This window comes from Watersipora subatra, chromosome 6 (genome assembly GCF_963576615.1).
Source record: "Watersipora subatra chromosome 6, tzWatSuba1.1, whole genome shotgun sequence".
NCBI classification, from domain to species: domain Eukaryota; kingdom Metazoa; phylum Bryozoa; class Gymnolaemata; order Cheilostomatida; family Watersiporidae; genus Watersipora; species Watersipora subatra.
The window spans coordinates 34,479,695-34,491,658 of NC_088713.1; the positions used below are offsets into that span (position 1 = coordinate 34,479,695).

An 11,964-nucleotide genomic window follows, 5' to 3' on the forward strand; every position below is an offset into this window, starting at 1 on the left:
ATGATATTAAAATGGCTGACATTGAGCGTTGACCTTCTGGAAAAGAACACAACTCTTATTGTGTAACGGTTTTCAAAAAAATCACGATGGCTCAACCTGTCCTCTGGCTCAACCTACCCCATTCTCCCCTACAAACAAACTCGCTGCAGTTAAGTCCTTGAGAAGTTAGATAAAAATTTTTTATCCAAATAAATAAAAATAACTTTTATTGATAAATGCCATTCACTTTTCCAGCACTGATTGAGTTACCTTCACAGTATGTTTGATTTGGCTTGTGAATGCATGTTATGTCCATGTTTTGTCATGTGGTGTGAAAAATTATCTTTATTTTTTACCACAGTTTTCAGTGGTAGATGGCCCAGGAGACATTTCGGTATCCCCTTCGCCAAAGAAAACATTAAGATCTGCAAGTAACGTGAGGCTGTCCACACGTAAGCCTGTACTGCAGAGAGTATGTGTGATCTGCGAGAAACAAACCTGATACTTGTCTGCAAAATCGAAGACAGTACTTGACAAACTCATTTGAGCTAAGACTGTTCATGCAGGTGTGTTATTCGGGCTAATAGTCATGAAAAACAGACTGCACTCAGAGGTTTAGCAAGGTTGTGTTTTCTCATATCATGGATTATAAATTCAAAACATTGTAGGCCTACTGTTACACAAAGACATGTCATATGCTTTCTGCTCTGTAGGTGGTCTAAAAGATGCAGCAAGACAGAAGCAAGATAACCGCATACTTATGCACTTTGTCAAAGATCCTATTGCTTCAGAGATGCATTATCACAAGAAATGCCACAAAGATTATACCTACATCTCCGCTGCTGAAAGAAAATGGTATGGCAGATTTCACATCATTCATTCAAGTTCAATAAAATGCGCATGACAAAGTTTAAATCTGGTAAAACTTGAGCCATGTTGTAGCGATTTTACGTATCCTTCCGTTGATTTGTTAAGTCTTTTCTTGTAAAATGAATCTATGATAACCGGAAGGTGTTACGTTGTAATTAATAATTATTGTCTTTTAGCATGAAATAAGCATACAAGGGGATTATATGTCACTATGTGAAACTAATCGTGTGTTTGTGATGATTGTGAATAATATTAACCTGCTAACAAGTCACAATCTATCAGTTTCCATATTTCCCTTCAAATAATGATTTAAAAAATTGTGTGATTTGGCACCATTCCTGTGACCATCTAAATATTTGGTGGGCTGTGCTGTGTTCTTATTATTATGGGCTAAGGGATGGTAATGTTCACTGAATATGACTGGCTCGCAAATCATATGATTTGATGTGTTATTGACATCGTAATATAATTCTCACATTCCCTTTTTTTGTTTAGCATTGATACTCAGCAGCATGATATGGGAGAAGGAAGTAATCACCTGCCTCAAGAATTTTGCTTAAAAATTGACTGAGAGCCATCTCAGGGAAAGAAAATTAATTTGCACACAGTTACAGTTACTGTTTTAGAAATCGGCAGATCAAGTCCAAGCTTGTGCAGAAGTATGATAACCTCATTTTTGAAAAATCTATGAGATGCAATGAGAGGGAGATCGTCTACTGTAAAGATGCAAAGATGATACAGTCAATACTGAGCGAGAGCTCCTCTGCCGAGGATTCTGGATCAGAATAGGTGACCATTCGCCAAATATGCAGATATGTTTCCGCACCGAAATTGGCTTACAGACTTTTTAACAGACTTTTGTATGATCTCTATTTATATTAGTATATTTTGCTATTTTTAAATATTTAATGGTTAAATAAATTAATTGCAAATAGCAGAAATACAAAAGTCTGTTAGCCATATGTGGTGCGTAAAAATACCTCCCCTTTCAGTGCAGCTGGTGCAGTACGTCTTGTGACAAGCTGTTGTGTTGCTCGCCCGCTCGACGGTGGAACAACTCTGCAAAAACAACAGTTTGTCAAGACAGGCTAGTGTTATGCAACAGACTCCTGAACAGCGGGCTGATAGCGCATTTGCGCGTCTCGGAGCTCTCCACTAACTCAAAAAAGCCAAGAATAAACATTCACTTCCAGCGGTAGATCCATTTCTAACTTATTTTTCGCATCATTTTTGAAACCATTTGTTTACAATATGTTGCAAGAGTCATGCATTATTCATGTTGTCTTCATGAGTATACACCGAATTGCTAAAAATGATAGCGTTATTTTTTATACTATAGCACATATTATTTTGATTTTTGGTATAATTTAAAAAATTCCAGTCAGCAATATGTGCTACTATATAAATGTAACATATAAAGCAGATCAGCATTTCTTTTTTCGGCAGTGAGGGTATTATAAAAATCTATACAATAATACAAGCTTTAAACATGTACAAGTAAAGCAATGAAAATAGACAAATTACTTTTATAGATTAAAGAGCAGGCTGTAGTCTGCGACTCAGTTGAATGTCTTTCACCATGACTGTTACCCTTTTCGCATGAGCAGCACATATTTTCGCTTCTTGGAACATACCCGTTAGGTATGCCTCGGTTGCCTAGAAAAAGCCGTAACAGGTATATAAAAACTTTATACAAATACACAGACTGATCTTTAGTGGGCCAGATCTAAGGAATAAGTTCATCCTAGCCTTTACATGGCAACTATAATAGCTAAAGATTGTTGCGATGTAAAGTCCGAAATAATAAATGTTCTGGTTACTAGAGATACCGGTAAGTGTGAAATAATGGGTAGTGAGCTGTACAGCAGCAACAATACGGACTACACACACTAGCTAATACAGTATAATAAGCTTTTACTTGATACACCGGTATTATTACATTTATATTACACCTCAAATGGAGAGCAAATTAGTTATTTGGAGGCTTCGCTTAAAAACCCGGGAAGGATGCCCTGCTAATCCGCGGTACCCTTAACTTAAGTGTAAAAGATAAAAAGAACACTGCCTAAGAATTAGGAATGGTATCGCTGGCATGTATATTATGTTTCTGTCCACAATGAGAAACCATAAAAATATTGACAAGGGTGTGGAATTTGATTTGATTTGTAGTTCGCCGTATATGATTTGATTTGAATCATAAAAAAGTCATTTGAAAGCAGCTCTGTATATGATAATGTTTTTGTCCGCAATGAGAAACCATAAAAATATTGTCTATTACTGCGGGCTAACTTGGTGAGTTGAATAAAATCGAGAATTTGATGAATTTTAACATCAGCCGGTCGCTATACAAACATTGACTGTATCAACATATTTACTACAACGCTAGAACCATTAGTTTGATTGGCTTGCTTGGGAGGCCAGAGGAGAGTGGAAACTTGTCATGGTACCTTGTCATGGTTGATATTATGCAAACGCCGAAAACATGTGTTGAAAAAATTAAATTTTTTAAATAAATTGGCACTTTGTAGAAAATAAGGGCTAAGCAAGAAACAGCTCGGTTTTTATTGTTTATGTTACTTTTTAAGTTTATGTAACTGCAAGAGTTGGTCACACTTGACAAAAGGAGACTTGGTGCATAGACATTTGCTGCACGAGTACAGACAATAGTGCAAGCTATGGACAAATAGATGACCAATGAGAATTGGCCCTATTGGAATAAAGGCCATGACATTTGCTTTCCCTACGATACCAACAATCCAAAATGATAAATGTTTGCTATATACATGTACGTAAGAGGCCTTAAATGATAATGATTTTCTAATTGATTGAGATTGAATCTCGAACATAAATGATGCAATGAAAGTTCCGCTTCAACGAAACCGGCCAATTTGACTGATCACTTGCGCATAGCATGAAAACTTCCCATTGAGTAAGGCCAGTTTGGTCCCCTTTCTTAATTAACACCCAGATAAAAGGTGACCCCATTTAACTATGAGAGGACTTCACGTTTGCTGTCGACTAGTACAACTGCTACAATAACAATATGTTTCATAAGGAAATACTCTAGATTAAAATATAAAGTTATCTGCCCTGTAACCATATTCGTGACTTGCATAGACTTCACCACAGACAGACTTTGAAGTTGGAAAAATTTGATGCTACATTTGATCAGAGCGGAACAAAGTTCGAGGATTTTCAGGAAATTCAAATGAGTTGGTGTTAACCAGAATATCATACATAGTATTATGAAGTACATGTAATTGGTATTTGCCAGAGATAGGGGTAGCGCGTGTGCTGCGCATTAGCTGTACAATGCCATATTGAGACCACCTGTGCGTAGTTAAGAATTGTCTCACCTTACCTCTTGTAATGCACAAATAGCAGTTGCGTTCCACCACAGGTGCGTGTATTGTAATCTGAGCTATCTCACGCACCTACAAAGAATACAACGAGGAAGTGGTCTTATAGCAATAGAGCAGCAACACAGACATTGTATACTGCAACATACCAAATCAATTTGGCTGCAAATTGGAATTTGTACTTAAATTCACCGGCCATCTACAAGCACTGGCCTTAATATGGACAAATACTTAGTAGTAATAATATAATTAAGTAATCAACAGGACGAAAAGATAGCTTTGTATGAATACACCTTTGCTCCAAAAGCACAGTGTACAAACTTTGTATGTGCCAGTTTTTAAAGTTTTTGTGTGTGTTGTACTTACTGCTTGTAGTACTAGCACATACCAAATGAGAAAACGGCAACTTTAAGCAGATAAGCGTATAAGCAGATTAGTCGATTCTTCTAGTTTTCGAATTTTATGTCTCGCTCTTCCACCTGGGCGGAAGCGGCGCCGGGCTTTTACTGGCTGATCTGCAATGGTTAGGTGTGAATACCAATACAATGCGTTAATAGGTAACATACATGAAAGTCATGTGATGGAGGACAGAATATAAGCTAAAGAAAGATCAATCACCTCTAGTTTTATCTCGACTCGCTTCGCTCTTACGAGGAGATTCGCTACTTTGTCGGCGCTGCAGATTTTTTGCCTTCTTCCGACACATGCTGATGGGTGTATTTCAATTCGATCCTGCAAATATTGTAATACATCGTGCATCAGCACTTTAACACCAAACAATGTGAAGCTTTAAACAGTAATCAAATGGTAGTTTGCTTGTTTCATTACACAAGCTCTAGGCTTATGGTAACTAAAATCAAGTAGTCTGCAGATACTAGACTTAAAAAACCCACAATACTTCTGTATCACTACATAGATTCTTATTTGCTAATATGACAGTGCCTTTTCACCAATTGAACACACAAGTCAGTAACCTTTCACATACAATCAAAATGTATAATGGAAATAATCAAATATTATTGAGCGTAGCAAAAAAATGTAGGGTACTAATACAAAAATGGTTTTCAACAACACTGACCAGCAGGGTTGGAAAAAACCATGGTTTTTATGAAAAAACCGAAAAACCAGGTTTTTTTGGTTTAAACCAGTTTTAATGTTTTTACTAAAGTTTTGCAATTTTAAGTTTACTTAACATCACTTACTACAGCTGCATGATTGAGTATTGAACATACATACAGTAGGTGGAATCATCTATTAAAGATGGTACTATGGGAGTGCATGATTGAGTATTGAACATACATACAGTATGTGGAATCATCTATTAAAGATGGTACTGTGGGAGTGCATGATTGAGTATTGAACATACATACAGTATGTGGAATCATCTATTAAAGAAGGTACTGTGGGAGTGCATGATTGAGTATTGAACATACATACAGTATGTGGAATCATCTATTAAAGATGGTACTGTGGGAGTGCATGATTGAGTATTGAACATACATACAGTATGTGGAATCATCTATTAAAGAAGGTACTGTGGGAGTGTATGATTGAGTATTGAACATGCATACAGTAGGTGGAATCATCTATTAAAGATGGTACTGTGGGAGTGCATGATTGAGTATTGAACATACATACAGTATGTGGAATCATCTATTAAAGAAGGTACTGTGGGAGTGTATGATTGAGTATTGAACATACATACAGTATGTGGAATCATCTATTAAAGATGGTACTGTGGGAGTGCATGATTGAGTATTGAACATACATACAGTATGTGGAATCATCTATTAAAGAAGGTACTGTGGGAGTGCATGATTGAGTATTGAACATACATACAGTATGTGGAATCATCTATTAAAGAAGGTACTGTGGGAGTGCATGATTGAGTATTAAACATACATACAGTATGTGGAATCATCTATTAAAGATGGTACTGTTGGAGTGCATGATTGAGTATTGAACATACATACAGTATGTGGAATCATCTATTAAAGAAGGTACTGTGGGAGTGCATGATTGAGTATTGAACATACATACAGTATGTGGAATCATCTATTAAAGATGGTACTGTGGGAGTGCATGATTGAGTATTGAACATACATACAGTATGTGGAATCATCTATTAAAGATGGTACTGTTGGAGTGCATGATTGAGTATTGAACATACATACAGTATGTGGAATCATCTATTAAAGAAGGTACTGTGGGAGTGCATGATTGAGTATTGAACATACATACAGTATGTGGAATCATCTATTAAAGATGGTACTGTGGGAGTGCATGATTGAGTATTGAACATACATACAGTATGTCGAATCATCTATTAAAGATGGTACTATGGGAGTGCATGATTGAGTATTGAACATGCATACAGTAGGTGGAATCATCTATTAAAGAAGGTACTGTGGGAGTGCATGATTGAGTATTGAACATGCATACAGTAGGTGGAATCATCTATTAAAGAAGGTACTGTGGGAGTGTATGATTGAGTATTGAACATACATACAGTATGTGGAATCACCTATTAAAGAAGGTACTGTGGGAGTGCATGATTGAGTATTGAACATACATACAGTATGTGGAATCATCTGTTAAAGATGGTACTGTGGGAGTGCATGATTGAGTATTGAACATACATACAGTATGTGGTATCATCTGTTAAAGATGGTACTGTGGGAGTGCATGATTGAGTATTGAACATACATACAGTATGTGGAATCATCTATTAAAGATGGTACTGTGGGAGTGCATGATTGAGTATTGAACATACATACAGTATGTTGAATCATCTATTAAAGATGGTACTGTGGGAGTGTATGCTTGAGTATTGAACATACATACAGTATGTGGAATCATCTGTTAAAGATGGTACTGTGGGAGTGCATGATTGAGTATTGAACATACATACAGTATGTGGAATCATCTATTAAAGATGGTACTGTGGGAGTGCATGATTGAGTATTGAACATACATACAGTATGTGGAATCATCTATTAAAGATGGTACTGTGGGAGTGTATGATTGAGTATTGAACATACATACAGTATGTGGAATCATCTATTAAAGAAGGTACTGTGGGAGTGTATGATTGAGTATTGAACATACATACAGTATGTGGAATCATCTATTAAAGAAGGTACTGTGGTAGTGCATGATTGAGTATTGAACATACATATGTGGAATCATCTATTAAAGAAGGTACTGTGGGAGTGCATGATTGAGTATTGAACATACATACAGTATGTGGAATCATCTATTAAAGAAGGTACTGTGGGAGTGCATGATTGAGTATTGAACATACATACAGTATGTGGAATCATCTGTTAAAGATGGTACTGTGGGAGTGCATGATTGAGTATTGAACATACATACAGTATGTGGAATCATCTATTAAAGATGGTACTGTGGGAGTGCATGATTGAGTATTGAACATACATACAGTATGTGGAATCATCTATTAAAGATGGTACTGTGGGAGTGCATGATTGAGTATTGAACATACATACAGTATGTGGAATCATCTATTAAAAATGGTACTGTGGGAGTGCATGATTGAGTATTGAACATACATACAGTATGTGGAATCATCTATTAAAGAAGGTACTGTGGGAGTGCATGATTGAATATTGAACATACATACAGTATGTGGAATCATCTATTAAAGAAGGTACTGTGGGAGTGCATGATTGAGTATTGAACATACATACAGTATGTGGAATCATCTGTTAAAGATGGTACTGTGGGAGTGCATGATTGAGTATTGAACATACATACAGTATGTGGAATCATCTATTAAAGATGGTACTGTGGGAGTGCATGATTGAGTATTGAACATACATACAGTATGTGGAATCATCTATTAAAGATGGTACTGTGGGAGTGTATGATTGAGTATTGAACATACATACAGTATGTGGAATCATCTATTAAAGAAGGTACTGTGGGAGTGTATGATTGAGTATTGAACATACATACAGTATGTGGAATCATCTATTAAAGAAGGTACTGTGGGAGCGCGTGATTGAGTATTGAACATACATATGTGGAATCATCTATTAAAGAAGGTACTGTGGGAGTGCATGATTGAGTATTGAACATACATACAGTATGTGGAATCATCTATTAAAGATGGTACTGTGGGAGTGCATGATTGAGTATTGAACATACATACAGTATGTCGAATCATCTATTAAAGAAGGTACTGTGGGAGTGCATGATTGAGTATTGAACATACATACAGTATGTGGAATCATCTATTAAAGATGGTACTGTGGGAGTGCATGATTGAGTATTGAACATGCATACAGTATGTGGAATCATCTATTAAAGATGGTACTGTGGGAGTGCATGATTGAGTATTGAACATACATACAGTATGTGGAATCATCTGTTAAAGAAGGTACTGTGGGAGTGCATGATTGAGTATTGAACATGCATACAGTAGGTGGAATCATCTATTAAAGAAGGTACTGTGGGAGTGCATGATTGAGTATTGAACATACATACAGTATGTGGAATCATCTATTAAAGAAGGTACTGTGGGAGTGCATGATTGAGTATTGAACATACATACAGTATGTGGAATCATCTATTAAAGATGGTACTGTGGGAGTTGTTATGAAAAAAAGGAGAGAAAACATGGAAATTTCGGAATGAACCTTTAATCAAACATGATCGATGAAATACAGAGCAGAAATCTTATCACATAAAGTGACTATTTTACATATAGTTCCATGTATTAGTAGAAATTTTAATCCAAGTGATTAGTCATGTGGTAATGTAGAGCAGAGCGTAATGCAGATGCATTGCTAGTGTTTGGAGCAGCGGCAGATGACTCAACTTCTATCACCTGAATACTAGCATCACTGTCTAAGTTGGTGTCGTCAGCTTGACGTTATACATGTACTACATGAGCTTTAAGCCTATTTGCGTGACCTCGCGTTACCACAGCACACCTATTACATTTTGCCTTAGAACCTTTGCCTTTTGCAGTTCGAGTGAAAAACTGTCAAATGGAATCCTGTGTGCGAGGTGTGTTGGAAATTTAAAACACAACTTTTAAAAACACAAAAAGCTTGATAAACTGAATTCTAACGATCCAACTACTTGGGCTTGTGCCCAATAAATAAAATATTGGTTTGCAAACTTAAAACTTTTGCCCAAAAGGAATTTATATTTTAATTTCTAAGTAAAAGGAATCTTTCCTAATTGGCCAGACTTGAGAAAGTATTCATTCTTTATTAGAGACCATGATTGGATTAGCATATTTCACATGATTTTTATATTTCATCATTAAAGAGGTCATTATATCACTTGATAAAAGCAATTGAAAATGAAATTCGCTAATTTATTGTTGTGCTAGGATTACATGTAGTTTTAACTTGAGCTCTGCCATCAATTTACTAATGTGTCCTAAATAAACTTTTACAGCTGATAATTACATATAATTGCATTTCTATCGCACATAAACCACTACGAGCTTAAAATATTGTTTTAAAGAAAATGGAAAAAACCATAAAAACCGGGTTTTTTCGACTGGTTCAAACCGAGCCAACCTTGCTGGCCAGTCCATTTAGTCTACAAAGTGTATCAGCTCATTGCTGTGAAATCCCAATCCTTTTCAGAAAATTAACTTCAACTAGATAACAATAAACTTCTGTCTTCCACAACGTAAAACAAAAATACCTGAACTGGTTTACTTCTAAAATGGGAAAAAGAGTGATGCTGAAGTCTATTGATGTCATCAGTATATCCCTATTAGTTTAACTGAATCGTGCATGCCTCATCTTTCAATAGCCAACTAGTTGCATCATAAATCTAAAAGACTTCTCAAGTAAAAACAGATTTTACCATATTAATACCCTAATGTGTTCCGAGGTACCTCCGTAAGTCAGACTGATATAAATTACAAATACACTAGATGAATGCCCGGCGTTAAAATAAATAAAAATAAACATTTTTGAACAGAAAAGTTATTCGTATTCAAAATATACAACCTTCACCATTCAACTTTTAAACTTCATATCATGAAGATAATGTTTTGTACTTGTTTTTAAATAGGTAATATTGTTATTGCAGGACCACATTGTGGAATGCTCGAGTTGTGGTGTGAAGAGAAAGAGCCATGTAAGAATGGCGTGACATGTAAGAATGGCGCGACATGCGGGCAGAGACATGTGTACATCTACAACAGCGAGTGCGCACCACGCTGGTCAGGAGTCGTGTGTGACATCGCGCAGAGGAGCTGCGAGTACGTGGCTAACAGGAAACGAGTATCTGTTGATGAGGTATGGCTATACCGTACTGTCAAGCATAGAGTTATTCATCTCTGCAATAGAGTTACTCTTTGTGTGCTAGAAAGTTACTCAGCAGTAGAGTTACTCACCTACAAATAGACTTACTTATAAATACATTTACTCACTTATAAATAGAGCTACTCATCTTCACATGGAGTTACTCATTTATGCAGTCACTCGACAATACACAGTTGTCCCACCAATGTACAATGCAATACAAAGTTACTCATTTATATATATAGAGTTACTCACCTGTAAACTGATTCACTTGTCTATGAATAGATTAATTGATGTACAAATAGTATAGTTGCTCACTTGAAAATAGATTTGTTGACATTTAAATAGAGTTACCTATTGATAAATTGTTACTCTTAAATATAGAGTTACTTTTTGTATAAAATATAGTTAGTCACTTAATAATAAAATTCAAAGTTTTAGAAAAAGCAAAGGAAATAGCACCCGAAAATTAGAAGTAGACCAGAGACTTCTCTGGTCTACTTGTGTGGCCCAGCGCCCTCCGGCTGTTGGGCCACACAAAATCTTATTTGGCAGTTGAATCACCTAGTTGAATTTTTTGTACCTCCGACGGTAGACGCGAAAGTATTAGAGCTTTCAGCTTTTTCTTCATAACATCAAACAGCTAGAGTTTGATATACTGTTTGATATACTGTTCAATCGGCAGGCCTCAACAAACACCTCTATATTTCATTGGTCAATTTTATCTACCAATTGTTAGATGACTTTAGAATTTTCTGGCAAGTTCCTGTTACTATACAAAGACTAGATCGCTTGTTACTTATATACATAATAAGAATGTATATAAGTATGTAGGTATAAATTTTCATTGCCATTAGTAATCCTCTACAAAATTATGTTTTGCGTTACATGCCAACAACAGAAATAAAAAGACAGAAATCAGGAATTATTGAGTGAGTTGAACAGACGTGTTTTAAAAGTCAGTAATTTAATAGTATTACGGAGTAGTCAGGATAGTGAATTGAAAGTTACAGTTATAAAAAGTTCATAAACTGAAACATACAATGGTTAATTACAGGTGTGTGAAAACGGGGCATGTATTCCAACCATGGTGATTCTCACAAGTGTCATCGCGCTGTTGGCTACACCGGCAGTTGCTGCGAGACCGAGATCAATGAGTGTGACTCAAATCTGTGTACCCATGGCTCTTCTTGCGTCAACCATCTTGGCGGTTATTCTTGTCGCTGTCTCGATGGTTTCCAGGGTCAGAACTGTGAGATCAACACCGATGACTGTCATTCGGCTCCCCTCCAAAATGGAGGTTGATGTAATAGTGCGGCTACATAGAGTCATCTCCTTTTCATTGTCGGTAGAAGGTATGAGATAAGTTCAAATATAACCACTTATGGCTTTCATATTCTTTTATGATTTTTTTAGATTCTTCTGTTAGCTGGTAGTCTATTTAATGATGGACCGTTTAG

General features: G+C 36.2%; 1 long non-coding RNA gene across 1 annotated transcript; it reads left to right on the plus strand.

The window, feature by feature from the left end:
- Nucleotides 1–719: 719 nt before the first annotated feature.
- LOC137398512 (uncharacterized) lies at nucleotides 720–11,684 on the plus strand. The gene is made up of 4 exons (XR_010978953.1): nucleotides 720–834; nucleotides 1,476–1,638; nucleotides 10,290–10,498; nucleotides 11,562–11,684. It is a non-coding gene; the product is annotated as an uncharacterized lncRNA (long non-coding RNA).
- Nucleotides 11,685–11,964: the final 280 nt, after the last annotated feature.